This window comes from Mustela lutreola, chromosome 14 (genome assembly GCF_030435805.1).
Source record: "Mustela lutreola isolate mMusLut2 chromosome 14, mMusLut2.pri, whole genome shotgun sequence".
Classification (NCBI taxonomy): domain Eukaryota; kingdom Metazoa; phylum Chordata; class Mammalia; order Carnivora; family Mustelidae; genus Mustela; species Mustela lutreola.
Window position 1 is genome coordinate 56,744,400 of NC_081303.1, and position 19,301 is coordinate 56,763,700.

Genomic DNA, 19,301 nt, shown 5'->3' on the forward strand with positions numbered 1-19,301 from the left:
TGGGTGAAGAATATTGGTGCTGTACTGATTTCATTAAGTGTCTATATATCTAGCTGGGTATGGGGAAGGAAATTGTACCCATCAGCTCTTTTATTCTCCTCCAGCACATGCTCTGAGATCAGTAACCGAATCTCTCTGTTGTACACCTGAGGTGTTTTTTAAATTGCTGCTTCTTTGCTGTATCTCAAGAGGGCTGTTTATTGTGCAATTTCTTTTAGTTTGGGGACTCAGTATCCTATCACCATCCAGCTCTCCTAGATCTGAACCTGCTGATTTTTAAAGTTGATTTACTGATTGTGAGAACTCATAAAGTTAGGCTTCTTTGGTTTTCACAGCTAAGTATTATGGGGATTTGTCTGCCTAGTGTGTGTCCCTTGTGCCTGGGGTGCCTGGTGTGGGGCTCTTCCTCTCTCCATTCCACCCCACAGCATCCCTACCTCCTGTGGACATCCTCTTGGTCAAATTGGTTCCCACACATGTCTCTGACACTCCTACCCTCTTTGATGTGGCCTCTTCTCTACATTTTACTGTGGAGAGTCTGTTCTACCAAACTTCAGGTCATTTTCTGAGTTATTTATGTAAGTATCATCTAGTTGTATCCATGAGACAAGGTGAGCTTAGGATTCTCCTACTCCATCATCTTCCTCCATTTATGCATTGTTTAAAAGTATCACTTGATAATCTTTACTGATTATTATGACAAATTAATATTGATTTATTTTGAATAAAAATAAAGCTCTGCATTTCATGGGTGATCCCTTTTACTTATTGTGCACTATTCTTTTTTTACAATACATGGATTCTGTTTACTATCATTTTGTTAAGGCTCTTTTCTTAATTTTTATTTTTAATTTATTTTTTCAGTGTTCCAAGATTCATTGTTTATGTACCACACCTAGTGCTCCATGCAATGTGTGCCCTCTGTAATACCCACCACCAGGCTCACCCATCCCCCCTCCACCCTCCCCTCTATGTTCATGACTGCTACTGTAAGTTTATAAGTTTTTTTTTGTTTGTTTTGTTTTTTAAACACTGATTGATATTGATGTTAGGGACATATTGGCCTCATAAACTAAACTGGGAAAGGTCCCTACTGTATTTCCTGATTAATTTCATAAAGAATTTGTGTCTTTTCATCCATAAATATAATAGAATATATCAGTGACTTTACATTAGTGTCTAGTTGTATTTGGAGAATTACAAGAATTTCTTCAGTAGACTTAGAATTGCTTAGATTTTTCTATTTCTTTTTATATCAGTTTTGGTAATTTTTGTATTCTCAGGTATTCATCAGTTTTATCTAAGTTTGCAAGTAGATTGGCATAAAGTTGTGCACTTTTAATATTACTTTATTATCCTTTTGATGTCTTTGGAATCTGAACATTCTCCAGTTCTTCCTGATATTAAAGATTCCATTCCATTTTCTTCTAACTTCCAGTTCTGTTCTTTTTGAAATCCCTTATCTATCAATTGAATGTTTCTACTTTGAACATTATCCACCTTGTTCACTCTCTAATTTTAGGATTTATCTTTGTCCTTTTATTATAGTTGTTACTGTGAACATACCAAATATAGTTTTATCTTTATTTATTCTAGTGGGGTTCTTAGTCCTTTTTGAATCTGTATTAAAAGAACTTTCATAACCTGTGAATATATTTTAGTATATGTTAAAATGAAATCCAAGTTCTTTGATTCCAATTAAATGTCCTCTGTGAATCTTAACCACTTTCTTCTTTGTCTACCTTCCTGTTCTTTTTTACTCATTCTGGAGGTTTTTCCTTTCCTATATTCCATTTCCCCAATTGTATCTTAATTTGTATCTTACAGGTTGTTAAAACTACCATTGAACGTTTAATTTTAAGTTTTTATTTATAGTTTTTATTAAATTGTGAGTTCTTTAAAAATTTGTATGTTTTTATCAGTAATTTTAGCCTAAATTGCTTGGATTACAATTGCCAGGTTCGCAAGGCTGAAATGATTTTGTATTGACAACAATTTTATTTTTCTAACTATATTTTCTCATTACTTGTATCATTTAACTAACTGTTCTTGCTCTTATTAAAATCTTATCAATATTTCAATGAGTATAATTTAAAATCACAAATAGAATAAATGGAAGAGAAAATGTTACACAAGAGACTAGTTCAGCCAGTTTATTTCTTATATAGATTTAATAATTTAGAGGAACTTAGCTTATAAATTTCTCTTTTTTATTTTTTTAAGTATAATTGACACATAATGTTGCATCGGTTTTGGGTATACAACATAATGATTCATCTTCTATGTACCTTGTGCTATGCTCAGCACAAATAGAGCTAATACCTGTCACCATTCTATGCTATGGTAATATCATTGACTGTATTCCCTAGGCTGTACCTTTTATTCCTATGACTTATTTGTTCCATAACCAAAAGCCTGTATTTTCACTTTCTTTTACACAATTTCCATTTGCAACATGTATGGACCTAGAAGGTATAAAGCTAAGTGAAATAACTCAAGACTGAGAGATAAAAAAAACATATAATTCTACTCATATGTGGATTCTAAAAAACAAAATGCAGAATCAAACCTATAAATATATTAATTTCTTGTATTTTGGATAATCATGACACAGTGTTCTTGCTTTCCATCAATTGAGATTAAAAAATACCTACGTTCCTTCTTTGCCACTCTAGTAATCAGACTTTGTGCTATAGTGAATATTTCAAGAAATCATCTATCCTTTGGAGGTTTTTCATGGTCAGGCAGATGCCTTCCTAAGAAATCATTCATGCCTCTATAATTTTTAGCCATGCATAGGTATGTAAGGAGTTAATTTCATATTCATTTGAGAAAAATTACTTAGTAACTTTATTCTTGAATATATTACAATGGCCTGATTTATTTTTCTTTCACATATCAAGTGACCAAAATTACCATTGATTAACTCCCAGTGAATGGTATAAATTATCCAACCCTACACAGTCAGGTATACTGTTAGCTAGTTACTTGAGTGGAGAATTTATCTACCACTATAATCTGAATAAAGGAAATCACTGTCAGAAGAGAAGGAAGTTATCAATTCAAGATCTAGCTTAATTTACAAAACAGTAATGTTATAAATATAACAATATTTTAAGGTAGAAGATATACTTCCACATTTTTTGCAAATTAAACAGGAAAAGAGAACCATGACCCCTTTGCATACAAAATTGGTAGAATAGGGATGCCTGGGTGGTTCATTCAGTTAAGCTGCTGCCTTCAACTCAGGTCATGATCCTAGGGTCCTGGGATGAAATCCCCCATGGGGCTCCTTGCTTGGTGGGTAGCCTGCTTCTCCCTCTGCCTGCCTCTCCCCCTGTCTGTGCATGCACTCGCTCTCTCTCTCTCTCTCTGACAAATAAAATCTTAAAAAAAAATTGGTAGAATAAGCATTAGTATAGAGATTCATTAGAATTTAATGATAAAAAATGATAGATAAATGTGTTGCTTTTCAGCACAAAAGAGTAAAATGATTTAGAAGCATCCATGTAAAATAATAACACCAGTGATGTTTGCATTAAAAATGCAACTTGACTGTTAACAATAATAATGTAATTGAAACGGAAATAAAAATGTAAAGGTAGTAGATAGTGAAACCAATCTAATTCTACTGCATTGATTAGAAGCACCAAGTGAATTCTGTTTAATTTTAGAATTCTTATTTTAAGAAATCCATAGATGAGTCATATTGTTTTCATAGGAGTTTCATTTGGATGAAGAGAAAGCTAGAAAATGAATCATATCATATAAGGAATTTTGGAAGGAAGTGTGAATTTTTGCCTGAATAAGAGATAAGTATTTGAAGGTCTGCCATGCAGAACAGGGGTTTGGGGCTTATTATAATAAAGATACTGACAAGGTTGTCTAAAAATGGAATTATTTTTCTGCTCCTAAGGTCGTTGAAAAGAAGCTGAAGTAAGTTTAGAAAGAATTTTAAAGAGATTCAAGTATCTGATGAAATATTCAAATAGAAAACTTGGTAACCTTTATGATTCCTTCCAATCAAGAATTTCTCTGACGTTATGAAAACAAAGTAGCAAATTAACCGACCGGTGTCTTCATAAATCTACATCTGTTCTCTTTTCTCCCATGCTCAGTGCCATTTGTATTTATCAGACCCCTTATATTTTGCATATCCCTTAAATAATTTGTCATGTCTTATAAATGTCTAATTTAGGACTCAGATTTTTGCTTATGGTGTAAATAGACCTCATCTTCATAACTTTATATTAAGGATAATTTTTTTTTCAAAACTCCTCCTCTGAAGCTTTTCCTAGCTAAGACCTCCCCTTCTTAGTAACCGTTTTAAGTTAGTACTTGTATTAGTTTTCTAGGGATGCCATAACAAATTATCACAAACCTGGTGGCTTAAAACAACACAAATTTATTCTTTAATAGTTGTGGAGGCTACAGGTCTGAAATCAAGGTGTCAGTTGTGCCGTGTTGCCTCAGAAAGCTCTATAGGAAGATCACTCCTTGCCTTTCCCAGCCTCTGGAGGGTCCATATCCAGCCAAAGGCACGGTTTTGTTTATAACAGCATCACTTCAGTCGCTGCCAGTGTCTACATTGATATCTTCTCCCTATGTGCGTCTGTGTCCTTTTCGTTTATAAGGACACTCCCATTGCATTTAGGGCCCATCTTAATTCCTTATGATTTATCTCAATGCTTGCCTCAGTTACATCTGCAAAGCCCTGTTGCCAAATAAGCTCACATTCTCAGGTACTTTGTGAATGAATCTTGGGGAACACTACTTAGCCTATAGTCACTATCCAATTATTGTTACTCAACCAGCACAAGAAACACCTGACATCTCAGTTTTTTTTTTTTTTTTTTGTTTTGGTTCTCACTTGATGGCTACTAAACATCTTTACTAAAGAAGCTTTACTAAAGAGGCTTCAGGGTTTTTTTGGTTCTCACTTGATGGCTATTAAACATCTTTACTAAAGACAGCATGGTACTGGCACAAAAACAGACACATAGATCAATGGAACAGAATAGAGAGCCCAGAAATAGACCCTCAACTCTATGGTCAACTAATCTTCGACAAAGCAGGAAAGAATGTCCAATGGAAAAAAGACAGCCTTTTCAATAAATGGTGCTGGGAAAATTGGACAGCCACATGCAGAAAAATGAAATTGGACCATTTCCTTACACCACACACAAAAATAGACTCAAAATGGATGAAGGACCTCAATGTACGAAAGGAATCCATCAAAATCCTTGAGAACACGGGCAGCAACCTCTTCGACCTCTGCCGCAGCAACATCTTCCTAGGAACAACGCAAAAGGCAAGGGAAGCAAGGGAAAAAATGAACTACTGGGATTTCATCAAGATCAAAAGCTTTTGCACAGCAAAGGAAACAGTTAACAAAATCAAAAGACAACTGACAGAATGGGAGAAGATATTTGCAAACGACATATCAGATAAAGGACTAGTGTCCAGAATCTATAAAGAACTTAGCAAACTCAACACCCAAAGAACAAATAATCCAATCAAGAAATGGGCAGAAGACATGAACAGACATTTCTGCAAAGAAGACATCCAGATGGCCAACAGACACATGAAAAAGTGCTCCATATCACTTGGCATCAGGGAAATACAAATCAAAACCACAATGAGATATCACCTCACACCAGTCAGAATGGCTAAAATCAACAAGTCAGGAAATGACAGATGCTGGCGAGGATGCGGAGAAAGGGGAACCCTCCTACACTGTTGGTGGGAATGCAAGCTGGTGCAGCCACTCTGGAAAACAGCATGGAGGTTCCTCAAAATGTTGAAAATAGAACTGCCCTATGACCCAGCAATTGCACTATTGGGTATTTACCCTAAAGATACAAATGTAGTGATCCAAAGGGACACATGCACCCGAATGTTTATAGCAGCAATGTCCACAATAGCCAAACTATGGAAAGAACCTAGATGTCCATCAACAGATGAATGGATCAAGAAGATGTGGTATATATACACAATGGAATACTATGCAGCCATCAAAAGAAATGAAATCTTGCCATTTGCAACAACATGGATGGAACTAGAGCGTATCATGCTTAGCGAAATAAGTCAAGCAGAGAAAGACAACTATCATATGATCTCCCTGATATGAGGAAGTGGTGATGCAACATGGAGGCTTAAGTGGGTAGAAGAATAAATGAAACAAGATGGGATTGGGAGGGAGACAAACCATAAGTGACTCTTAATCTCACAAAACAAACTGAGGGTTGCCGGGGGGAGGGGGTTGGGGAGAAGGGGGTGGGATTATGGACATTGGGGAGGGTATGTGATTTGGTGAGTGCTGTGAAGTGTGTAAACCTGGTGATTCACAGACCTGGGGATAAAAATATATGTATATAAAAAATATATGTTTATAAAAAATAAAAAAAATAAAAAAAAAAAAAGAAACAATATATGTGGGCACTTAGGTGGCTCAGTCATTAAGCATCTGCCCTTGGCTCAGGTCTGGATCTCAGGGTCCTGGGATGGAGCCCCACATCAGGCTCTCTGCTCAGCAGGAAGCCTGCTTCTCCCTCTCCTACTCCCCTTGCTTATGTTCTCTCTCTCACTGTATCTCTCTGTCAAATAAATAAAATCTTTAAAAAAAGGAAACAATATATACTCTGTTGAAGTAGACCAGATCTTTGCATTATTGCAACATGATTTTGATTCTTTTAGTGATTTGTTTGCAATAACGTGATGAAATTTCAGAAAGTACAAAAATTTACCAAAACAGCTGTCATGTATATGCATTTAAAGGTAAACCATTTAAAGCATTAACAAGTAAAGAATTTTTATAACTCTCTTGATAGCACTTTTGTAAGCATTGTTTCCACAATCTGTTTCCAGAGTACTGATTTCCTTTTCATTCTAGATGGCCTAATTTTACCCTATTGATCCCAGAAGCTAAAAAATAATAACATTAAATTTCACAGGGAACATATAGATATATGATATCAAAACAATTACAGAAAGAAGGTGCTTTGAACAAATGACAAAAAAAAAATTCAAATTGTTTTAGAAGATTTCCTTAGAGCTGCTAACAGCACATATCCTAAACACCTTAAATTATTTTTGGATCAACTTAGGAGAGATCTTGATGCAATTACTGGTTATTCTTAGGAGCTATAGGTGACATATTTAACTAGTTACTGGGGATTCATATATTTTATATTAAATAATTTTATTAACACTTTATAGAACATTAAATTAAACAATTGCATTTTATATTTCTTTGCCTTCAGAAATTCTCCAAATGGGCAGAATTGTTATATATTACTTATACATCCATAATGTCTTTGGGGATTTTAAACTGTGATCTTCTGCTATATTCTTTGATCGGAAATATTCTAGTAATAATAATAATACATTAATACATATAATGATGTATTATATTTCAATTATAATATTATAATTAATATATTAATTAATTAATTATTATGTTATTAATTAATATAATATATTCAATTATTTATATTAATTATAAATAATGCTTTGAAAAGACAATTCAGGAAATATACAAGTAAAAGAGCCTACATTTAAACTGTGAGTCAAACAGTAAATCAGAACCTTAAATAAAGCAACATTGTTGTCCCCTCAGAGGGGAGGGGACACTAGAGGTCAATTATGTGCTGATTATCCTTTTGAAGAATATTTGAGCTCTGGGGTAGGGCTTAGGTCTATGATGGGAAGTGGGTGAGGGCTTAAACATGGGCATTACTTGGATATTAACTAATGACCCCCTTTAAGTATGATTTGTTTCATCTACTCTTCCAAATGAGAAACTTCTTCCCAAACTTTAGGTTTTTAGTCCATGTTGGGGTATATTTTCTTTCATATGCAACCTTCTTTTCCTTTTTTTGTGAACAAATAAAAAGGAAAGAATAAGGATGGTTATTTTTTATTCTTATGGTTTGCACATAAAATGTGAAGATAATATTTAATATTATGATTCTTTCTTACACCCTTACAATCAAGTTTTGGTCTAAGAATCAGGATCGGATAAGTTTTGACTCTTTAGGAAGCCAATTATATGTAGTTATTATAGAAATAGAATATCAAATGCTAGTGAGAAAGCTTAGGGATTGAACATTTAGTCTGATTTATGTAGTTTAAACTTAAATAAGACTAAAAAAATCTTTTATAACTCTATTTTTCAATTTCTGTATGTATCTCTTGAGAAATGAAAAATGGTAGCACATTAACTGCCTTTTAATTACTTTTTAAAGCCCTGATGAAGGATGGTACCTTAAAACTTTTATTTAACATCAGCTTGCAGACTAAGATCATTAAATATTGTGTCATGAGATTTTAGTACTATTATTTTCTGTCCCTGGTTTATCACATTAAAGCTTTTCTTAATGAGCACCTAATAACCTTCAGGCTGCCCTGCCCTTTTGGAACTAATGAGCAGAGAGCAAGCTGGAATATTAATAGGCTTAGCCCCAACATATAATACAATTCTGTAATGTTTATTTCTGCTTTACGCTTGAGATTGGGTATATCAGGTGACAGTCACTCCTCAGAATAGATCTATAGAGTACTCGGGTCATCTGCAAGGCTCACCCTTATCTAGAGCTTTTGATCCTGATGTGTCCCTCCTTCTCCTATTAATAACTGTGAAGTAGGGGCAATTGCTGTGTACCCAAGCCTTTTGACAATGTCTTATTTGTCTGTCTTAATTAAAACAAAGTAAATATTTTTCTTCAGTAGAGAAGATTCTGTAGATGGAAACTGTTGGTGGATAAAATAGCTTTTGGTTTCTTTGTTGAAAAGAATGAAAATTTCATGCAGATGCAATGAGAAGGAACCTAAATATTATAGATTCTTAACTAATCTTGAGATTTGTTATATCCATGAAATTAATTTGGAGTATAACTAAAACACATTATTTTGTTATGACAGGTATTTAGAAAGATAGATGGAGCATTAACTGATGTCAAAAACAAAACAAAAGAATCTACAAAAGAAATCTGAAGGTTACACTTTGCAAATTGTCTAACACAGTAATCAAATGCAATACAGCTTTGATACTGCATAAAAATATAATGGATGAGAAATGAATAGATTACCTGAAAAGAAGATGCTTCACTAAGATAATTCTTAACATTATTACTACAGTGAGGAGTTAGGGTATCCTAATGATTTTTTTTCTAAAGGGATTTCAATTTATTTAATTAAATAAAAAAATCTCAGAGACTGAGGTTAGCTGATATCCTTGTCTGATAAAATCTTTGTCAAAAATTCTGTGGCACTGGTTATATTAATTGAAAAGTTAGAAATGATTATGCAAATAGTAAAGGGTTTCCAAACTCATTCTTTATAAAAAGTGATGATTATTTTATATTATTATGTAAAATAATTATATGAAACATTTGGAGAATAAAAGAAAAAGCTGTGTCACAAAGGTCACAAAGTGTTAAAAATTCCCTGATATTATGTGAAGATGATAATATGTGTCAGAATAATACAGAAAAAGGTCTCTGACTAAAGTAGACAGGCGTATCATGGCACAGACAGCAGTGCTTTGAACTTCTTCTGTTCCACTCATCCTCATTCCGAATATTTTCCTTATCCTGGCCGAGTCTAGATTTCAATATCTAAATATATATCCTTATTAGGTTATTGTGCATCTGTTTTTAAGGACAAACATCCTTTCCGAACTCATTTCCAATGCAGAGATAGTATATTGCATATACAGTACAGTACAATTCTACTGCATACAGGTTTAAAAGAATACTAAGAAAACACTGATATGCGATTAAATGGTAGTTGCTTTTTAAATACTTTTGTTCCTTCCTTTTGTTGAATCATTTCTAATTTCCAAATCAAAGCTTCACATGACTCTCAAATGCAGATTATAATCCAAATGATTAGATGTATAGCTTCATGTACAGGTAGGAACAATTAAAGCATTATATACAATTAAAGTAGGAGAGAGGTGAAAAAGTAAAGCAAAAGACAGAGAAAGACATTGGAGCCCATAGATGAGTTTTTAATATAGTGCCATTGTTTTATACCTGAAACAAGGTAGATTTTAGGTTTTAGTAAATATGCTGAAGGAGAAATAATTGATAATATTTCCAATTACCTAAAATCAGAGTTGTGTACAGGTTTAAAATCTTAACAATATGTGGAGCCATTAACAACTGCTTTTTATGACAGGTGAGATATATGACTGGACTAAATCAAGTGCCTTGAGAGCACTTATATTATAGGGTCACCATTGATTAAATTAAATTGCTAAAGATTTACAGTGTACTAATAAGCCCCTTCTCCTTCAGATGTTTATTTTTAATATTACCATTTACCTTTAATGCTTATGATAAATCTTTAAAAATTTTTCTCCCTACTGGTAAAGTGATATTTAAGATTTTTTCACTTCCTTTTATTTTCACAAACTCTGTTGTCTGACATAATCAAATGTTCAAAGTTGAAAATTTTGTTGAATTAGGGTACATTCTTTTTTCTTCAAGCTATAAGACATATTGCAATATTTCTTTTTCCTCATTTGGTTCTTATTTTTCAATTTACTGTCAACTTACTAGGTTTACTCAAACTCTTGATTTATTCTGTGTTTAACTATGTTGACTCATTAATAGGTGTTAAACAGCATAATTAATTATGTTACTTTAAAAAAACAAAAAAGAAAAAAAAAGTTGAATCCCATTTTGAAAAATGACAGCTGGCCAGCACTAGCCAAGAAGGTTTTAACATTTTCCCGACCCTGAGTTATATGACCATAAATTTCTTTGGCATTCAGCCTCACAACAATGCTGTGCAGTATGTTTTTTTTAATCTGATATAATCAAATGCCCCACAAATTCAGCCACTTTCCCATCTCTTCCTGGCTTTATCAGACTCCATAGATGCTACGTCAGCACCTTCCAGAGCAGCCTCACATGCAGATCAGCACATGTCCTTCTCCTTTTTCTGGATAGACAGTGTTGATGACTCATTGACGTTGAACTCATAGTCAACAACGCTATACCTCAGGCCTGAAGGAAACTTACATAACTTACCTCATTTTCTCCTTAAGGTACATAATAGCCTTATTCCTCTTCAGAACACAAGATAACACTTCCACATTACATTTAGTGTCCATTTTAAACATAGAAGTAATGATAAAAAAAGAAAAAAACCCACAAGTGTGAAAAATGTGGCACTAAATAAATGGCAAATAAGACACTTCTTTGAAACATGAAGATGAAACAGTAAGACAATGTTGCCTTCTTTGACTTCAGCTGGAAAGATGTGACTTGCATGACTCAAATATTTTGCCACCCCACGCATGTCTACAATGACCACAAAACATCATGAGTGTATGTTTCCAGGTAACAAATTTTAACAAGCAGGTAGATCTATGAATAACAAGGATCTACTGTAGACCAAAGATTAGTGTTTAACAAGTGACTTGTTCTCCGTAATCAGTGACACGAATTCGTGCCTTATTTTATAGTGCTTTATATAAGACAGTGTTTCTTTTCACAGTCTTTTTAAAATTAATGCAAATATTATGTAAATGAAATAGTCCAAGATTTCAGATATTTTTTATACAGAATTATAACTATATATGAACACTCAGGTTATAGCAAGAAGAAACTGGTATCTTCATTTTTATAAGTTAAAGTAGTTTACATTTAGTAACAGTTGCCTTTTTCAGTTTACATTTCTGAGGATTTTGACATTTATACAATCATGAGAGCACCATCACAATCAAGATATAGAAGAGTTCCATCACCAGAAAAAATGTCCCCATGCAATATTTTAGTCAGCTCTCTCTTCCACAGCCCCATCATAGATCTATTTTATGACTCCATAAATTTACCTTTTCTAGAATATCTAGTAAATGAAATCATAACTACATAGCCTTTCCAATCTGTCTTCATTTAGTATTATTTATTTGAGATCCATATATGTTCTTGAATTTATCATTCATTATTTTAATTTGCTGGGTGGTGTGTGTATGTGTGTGTGTGTGTGTGTGTATAGATAGATATCTATCTATCTATCTATACACACACACACACACACACATATCCATCTTTATCTGTTTATCAGTTGATGGACAGTTGGGCTGTTTCTATAATTTGGTTATTAGGGGTAATGCTGCTATAGACATCAGGGTGCAGTTGTCCCTTTGAATTAGTATTTTTGGATTCTTTGGATAAATGCCTAGTAGTGCAATTGTTGGGTCATAGGTAGTTCTATTTTCATTTTTTTGAGGAACTACCATTCTGTTTTCAAGTAGATCTTTCAGTTTGCTTTCTCACCCACAGTGTAAGAAGGTGCCCTTTCTCCACATCCTTGCCAACACCTGTTGTTTTAAAAAAGAATGAAACCTTGCCATTTTCAACAATGTGGATGGAGCTAGAAAGTATTATGCTAAGGGAAATAAGTCAGAGAAATGCAAATACCATATGACTTCACTCATATCTGAACTTAAGAAACAAAACATCAACATATGAAAGAGAGGGAGAGAAAGAGAGATTGAGAGAAAGCAGGAAATGGACTCCAAACTACAGAGAAGAAACTGTTACTGGAGGAAAGGTAGGTGGAGGGATGGGTTAAATGGATGATGAGTATTGGAGGGGCCTAGTAGTGGTGAGCACTGGGTGTTGTATATAATTGATGAATTACTAACTCCTGCACCTGAAACTAATAGTACACTGTATGTTTACTGGCTGGAATTTAAATAAAAAACAAAAATAAAAAATAAGGGGTGCCTGGGTATCTCAGTAGGTTAAAGCCTCTGCCTTCAGCTCAGGTCATGATCCCAGGGTCCTAGGATCGAGCCCCGCATCGGGCTCTCTGCTCAGCGGGGAGCCTGCTTCCCCGCACCCCCCGCCTCTGCCTGCCTCTGCCTACTTGTGATCTCTTTCTGTCAAATAAATAAAATAAAATCTTTAAAAAAATAAAAATAAATAAAAAAATAAAAAGAAGTAATTGGTCCATTTCAGCTAGATAATCAAACTTACAGGTATAGAACTGTTCATAATATCCTTGTATTTATTTATTTATTTATTGATGTCCATGGCATCTGTACTTTCCTTCTCTCTAAAGAACGTCTTGTGTTTCTTGTAAAGGAGGTCTACTGGCAACAAATTTGCTCAGTTTGTTTGTCTGAAAAAAATCTTTGTTTCTCCTTTGTTTTTGAAGAATAATTTCTTAGGGTTTTTCAACTCTAGGTCTGTGGGGTTTTTTTTCCTCTCATACATTAAATATTTCATTTCACTTTCTTCTTTCTTGCATGATTCCTGAGAAGCTTGTGTGATTATTATGTTTGTTCCTCTATAGCTAAGGTATTTCTGGACTCTGGCTTCTTTCAGTATTTTTTCTTTTTCTTTGATATTCTGTAGTTTGAGATTATAGCCCCACGTATAGACTCTTATTTTTGTTTTTGTCTTGTCTTTCGTTTTTGAACTTTTCCTGCTTGGAATTCTGTGAGCTCATTAGAACTGTGATTTGTTGTCTGACATTAATTGGGAGGGGTAGTTATTATTGTTCTAAGTATTTCCTGTGTATCATTCTCTGTTTCTTTTCTTGGTATTCTCACTACATGTATGTTATAACTTTTGTAGTTGCCCACACTTCTTTGATGTGCTGTTTTTTCCATTATATTTTTTTATCTTTGTTTTTTAGTTTCATTTGATATTTGGTTTTATTTGATATTTCAAGCTCATGGATTCTTCCCTCAATTTTGTCCAGTTCACTAATAAGCCTATCAAAGAATTTTATTTCAATATTAGAATGTTTCTGATCTCTAATATTTCCTTTTTAAAAGATTTTTATTTATTTATTTGACAGAGAGAGTGAGAGAGCACAAGCATGGAGAACAGCAGAAGGAGAGGGAGAAGCAGGCCGTGAGCAGGGAGCCTGATGTGGGACTTGGCCCAGGGCCCTGAGATCATGACCTGAGCCAAAGGCAGACGTTTAACAATCTGAGCCACCCAGACACCCTGATCTCTAATATTTCTTAATGGTTGTTTTTTTAGGACCGTCTTTCTACTTTTCTGCTCACATTTCCTGTCTGTTCTTGACTGCTGTCTACTTTATCTGTTAGAGCCCTTAGAATATTAGTCATAGCTGTTTTAATTCCCAGCTGGATAATTCTAACACCCTTCCTATGTCCAGTTCTGATACATCTATCTTTTCAAATTGTGTTTTTTGCCTTTCAGTATCCCTTATAAATGTTTCTTGATAGTCAGATACGATGCAAAAGGAACTGCTGAAAATAGACCTGCAATAATGTGATGGTGAGGTGTGGGGAGAGGGGAGGATTTCTATAATCCTATGATTAGATCAGACCTTTTTGTGAGCTTATATCTCTGGACTGTGAACTTTCCAAGTGCTTCTCAGTTTCATTCCACCGAGACCCACCTTAAGAGGGACAGTATGATTAGGGTAATTTGGAGTTGGGTCTTTCCCTTCTCTGACATAGAAGGCTAGACCTGGCTGGAGTTGGGATTTGCCCTTCCTTCAAGTCAATTACAATGACATAACCCCAGCCGCTTAGGCTCTGGTTAAATAGTTTTTCTTGAGGGCAGGCCCAAGAACAGAGTGTCCTAGTATATTTCAAAATGGTTTCTTTCCCTTTTCCTTGTAGAAAGCTCAAGGGAATTTTTCTCCAGTATTCACTGTGAGAACCTCATCAAGCTCCTGAAAGCAAAATACACAAAAATGTGGAGACTACTGATGACTATGTTCCTATTTCCTTTTTTTTTTTTTTTAAGATTTTATTTATTTATTTGACAGACAGAGATCACAAGTAGGCAGAGAGGCAGGCAGAGAGAGAGGAAGGGAAGCAGGCTCCCTGCTGAACAGAGAGCCCAACGTGGGGCTCGGACCCAGGACCCTGGGACCATGACCTGAGCCGAAGGCAGAGGTATCAACCCACTGAGCCACCCAGGTGCCCCTCCTATGTCCTTTTTAACTCTCCAAATTTTCCACATTGAACCTCCAGAAATTCACCAATTACACTTCAGTTTTTCTTACCCCGACATTGGTTCTTATGGCAATTTCTGTCCATAAATCTCTGCTCAAGTAAGCTTTCACTCCTTGTATTCACCTGTCTCTCTAATCTTGAGCCTACTATCTATTGTGCATCCTTACTTCTTGTACAGATCCAAGAGAGTTGTTAATTTATCAGACTGCTTAGTTTTTCGTTTTTGGCTTTTTGTTTTTTGTTTTGTTTTGTTTTATTGTTTTTTTTTGTTGTTGTTTGTTTTTTTGTTTTTACTTGTTATGCAGAAGTAACTTCCAGAACTCCTTAGATGTAGAACCAGAAATTTCCCTTCAAATATTTTTAGAAGTTATTTTCCATTGTGTGTATATATGTTTGTCTTAGTAAGCAGAGATTTTGGTTTTCTTTGTATGTCTAATTATTCTATTTTTTGACTATTTGTAGGTCTGTTTCTACACCCTGTGGATAATGGCATGTACTACCTTGTAGCCTTGTAATATTTTTTTGAAGTGTTTACTCTCTTGGGAAATTATTTCAGAGAATTTTAAAGTTCTAGTTTAAGATAATTTCCAATAAAGATTTACCCTTTGCAATGTTAGCCACAAGGGAGTATTACCTGTCAAGTATTTCATACTTAATTCAGAATTTATATTTTTAACACTTAGATAACATATATTTGGTCAGCAAATGCAGGTAGAGATGAGCTTTTTGCTTTAACTTCTCTGATATTAATTTTACCCTCCAGCTTTGCTTACTGCCATGGTGACTTTTATATCAGTTCTCTTGGGGTAGCAACAAAAGAAAATATATTTCAGTTTCCTTTTGATGTTTCTGCCTTATTTAGAAGGGTCATCCACCTTGTAGTGGTCATGGAATTTGCCTCTGTCTCCCATTTTAGACAAAGCAAGGAAAACTAAAGTTCAGTTTCTATAAGACTTGGTAAATACCACCAAAACAAAATCCGCTCCTGAGTTCCTTTTTCATTGAGATTTTAACTTGTTATTTCCCTTTCAAGAATTTGATGTTTTTGGTGATATTTTTGGAAGCTCATTCTGTACTTTTTAATTTTTGGTTAGAGGATCAGAGTGGATACCTGAACAACGATGTTGCTAGAAATGGACTCCTTTCCAAAGATTTTAATTCTTTAGTTTGTACACTAAGAGGCATATGCTTTCACTATATCACTAATCTTTCCCACATTCATATATATTGTTTCTTAAAGTATCTTAAGACATTTTTTCTCTAATTTGTCAGAATTACTATACTAAAATATCCTGATATTTCTTCTTATGACATTCTATATATGTCAGTATCTTAGATTCAATTTTTTCTGTCTTTTTTTGCAGTCCTGTATATGAAGTCAAAGTGTTGGTCTCTTAACAATATTCTCAGTGTTGTGTTGCAACTATATGTGAGCATTTTTCATTTATTTTATATATTAACCTGTTTAAAACTCCTGTGTGAATTAGATGATGAACATACTGTATCATGTGTCCATGTCCCTTACCTTTCTCCTAATCCAAATTTTCCCTTTGTCTTTTTACTCTGTTTTCTAGAAATTTGTCTCACAGTTGGGGGCAGGAAGTTATCCATCATTACTTTTCTAACTTCTGGAGTTAGAAGGTTAGATTAATAATTTTTTTTTTAAGATTTCATTTATCCATTTGACAGACAGAGATCACAAGTAGGCAGAGAGGCAGGCAGAGAGAGAGGGAGAGAAGCAGGCTCCCAGCTGAGCAGAGAGCCCGATGCGGGGCTTGATCCCAGGACCCTGGGATCACAACCTGAGCCTAAGGCAGAGGCCTTAACTTACTGAGCCAGGCGCCACTAGATTAATGATTTTTAAGTTATATTCTTTTCTAATGTATTAATTTGGCTATTATTTAAACTTTGGTTTAGCTGCCTCACAAAATTTGACATAATGCATCTCCATTTTCATTTCATTCAAAGTATTTTCATTTCAAAATATTTTCTAATGTATTTTCCCACCTCTAGATCATCTGCAAGTATTTTAATTTAATTTCCTTTTCTTATTGGTAAATTTTGTCCTATTTACTATATTCTGTATCATTACAATTTTTTATTTTTTTTATTTTTTTTTTTACTTTTTTTTTTTTCCATTATGAGTAGAGCTTTTATTTTTTCTTTTCTTTTTTTTTTTTTGTTTTTTTTTTTTTTTAAATTTTTTTTTTTTATTTTATTTTTTTAAATTTTTTATAAACATATATTTTTATCCCCAGGGGTACAGGTCTGTGAATCACCAGGTTTACACACTTCACAGCACTCACCAAATCACATGCCCTCCCCAATGTCCATAATCCCAACCCCTTCTCCCAAACCCCCTCCCCCCGGCAACCCTCAGTTTGTTTTGTGAGATTAAGAGTCACTTATGGTTTGTCTCCCTCCCAATCCCATCTTGTTTCATTTATTCTTCTTCTACCCACTTAAGCCTCCATGTTGTATCACCACTTCCTCATATCAGGGAGATCATATGATAGTTGTCTTTCTCTGCTTGACTTATTTCGCTAAGCATGATATGCTCTAGTTCCATCCATGTTGTTGCAAATGGCAAGATTTCATTTCTTTTGATGGCTGCATAGTATTCCATTGTGTATATATACCACATCTTCTTGATCCATTCATCTGTTGATGGACATCTAGGTTCTTTCCATAGTTTGGCTATTGTGGACATTGCTGCTATAAACATTCGGGTGCACGTGCCCCTTTGGATCACTACATTTGTATCTTTAGGGTAAATACCCAATAGTGCAATTGCTGGGTCATAGGGCAGTTCTATTTTCAACATTTTGAGGAACCTCCATGCTGTTTTCCAGAGTGGCTGCACCAGCTTGCATTCCCACCAACAGTGTAGGAGGGTTCCCCTTTCTCCGCATCCTCGCCAGCATCTGTCGTTTCCTGACTTGTTGATTTTAGCCATTCTGACTGGTGTGAGGTGATATCTCATTGTGGTTTTGATTTGTATTTCCCTGATGCCGAGTGATATGGAGCACTTTTTCATGTGTCTGTTGGCCATCTGGATGTCTTCTTTGCAGAAATGTCTGTTCATGTCCTCTGCCCATTTCTTGATTGGATTATTTGTTCTTTGGGTGTTGAGTTTGCTAAGTTCTTTATAGATTCTGGACACTAGTCCTTTATCTGATATGTCGTTTGCAAATATCTTCTCCCATTCTGTCAGTTGTCTTTTGATTTTATTAACTGTTTCCTTTGCTGTGCAAAAGCTTTTGATCTTGATGAAATCCCAGTAGTTCATTTTTTCCCTTGCTTCCCTTGCCTTTTGCGTTGTTCCTAGGAAGATGTTGCTGCGGCAGAGGTCGGAGAGGTTGCTGCCCGTGTTCTCCTCAAGGATTTTGATGGATTCCTTTCGTACATTGAGGTCCTTCATCCATTTTGAGTCTATTTTTGTGTGTGGTGTAAGGAAATGGTCCAATTTCATTTTTCTGCATGTGGCTGTCCAATTTTCCCAGCACCATTTATTGAAAAGGCTGTCTTTTTTCCATTGGACATTCTTTCCTGCTTTGTCAAAGATTAGTTGACCATAGATTTGAGGGTCTATTTCTGGGCTCTCTATTCTGTTCCATTGATCTATGTGTCTGTTTTTGTGCCAGTACCATGCTGTCTTGATGATGACAGCTTTGTAATAGAGCTTGAAGTCCGGAATTGTGATGCCACCAACGTTGGCTTTCTTTTTCAATATCCCTTTGGCTATTCGAGGTCTTTTCTGGTTCCATATAAATTTTAGCATTATTTGTTCCATTTCTTTGAAAAAGATGGATGGTACTTTGATAGGAATTGCATTAAATGTGTAGATTGCTTTAGGTAGCATAGACATTTTCACAATATTTATTCTTCCAATCCAGGAGCATGGAACATTTTTCCATTTCTTTGTGTCTTCCTCAATTTCTTTCATGAGTACTTTATAGTTTTCTGAGTATAGATTCTGTGTCTCTTTGGTTAGGTTTATTCCTAGGTATCTTATGGTTTTGGATGCAATTGTAAATGGGATTGACTCCTTAATATCTCTTTCTTCTGTCTTGCTGTTAGTGTAGAGAAATGCAACTGATTTCTGTGCATTTATTTTATATCCTGACACTTTACTGAATTCCTGTATAAGTTCTAGCAGTTTTGGAGTGGAGTCTTTTGGGTTTTCCACATATAGTATCATATCATCTGCGAAGAGTGATAATTTGACTTCTTCTTTGCCGATTTGGATGCCTTTAATTTCCTTTTGTTGTCTGATTGCTGAGGCTAGGACCTCTAGTACGATGTTGAATAGCAGTGGTGATAATGGACATCCCTGCCG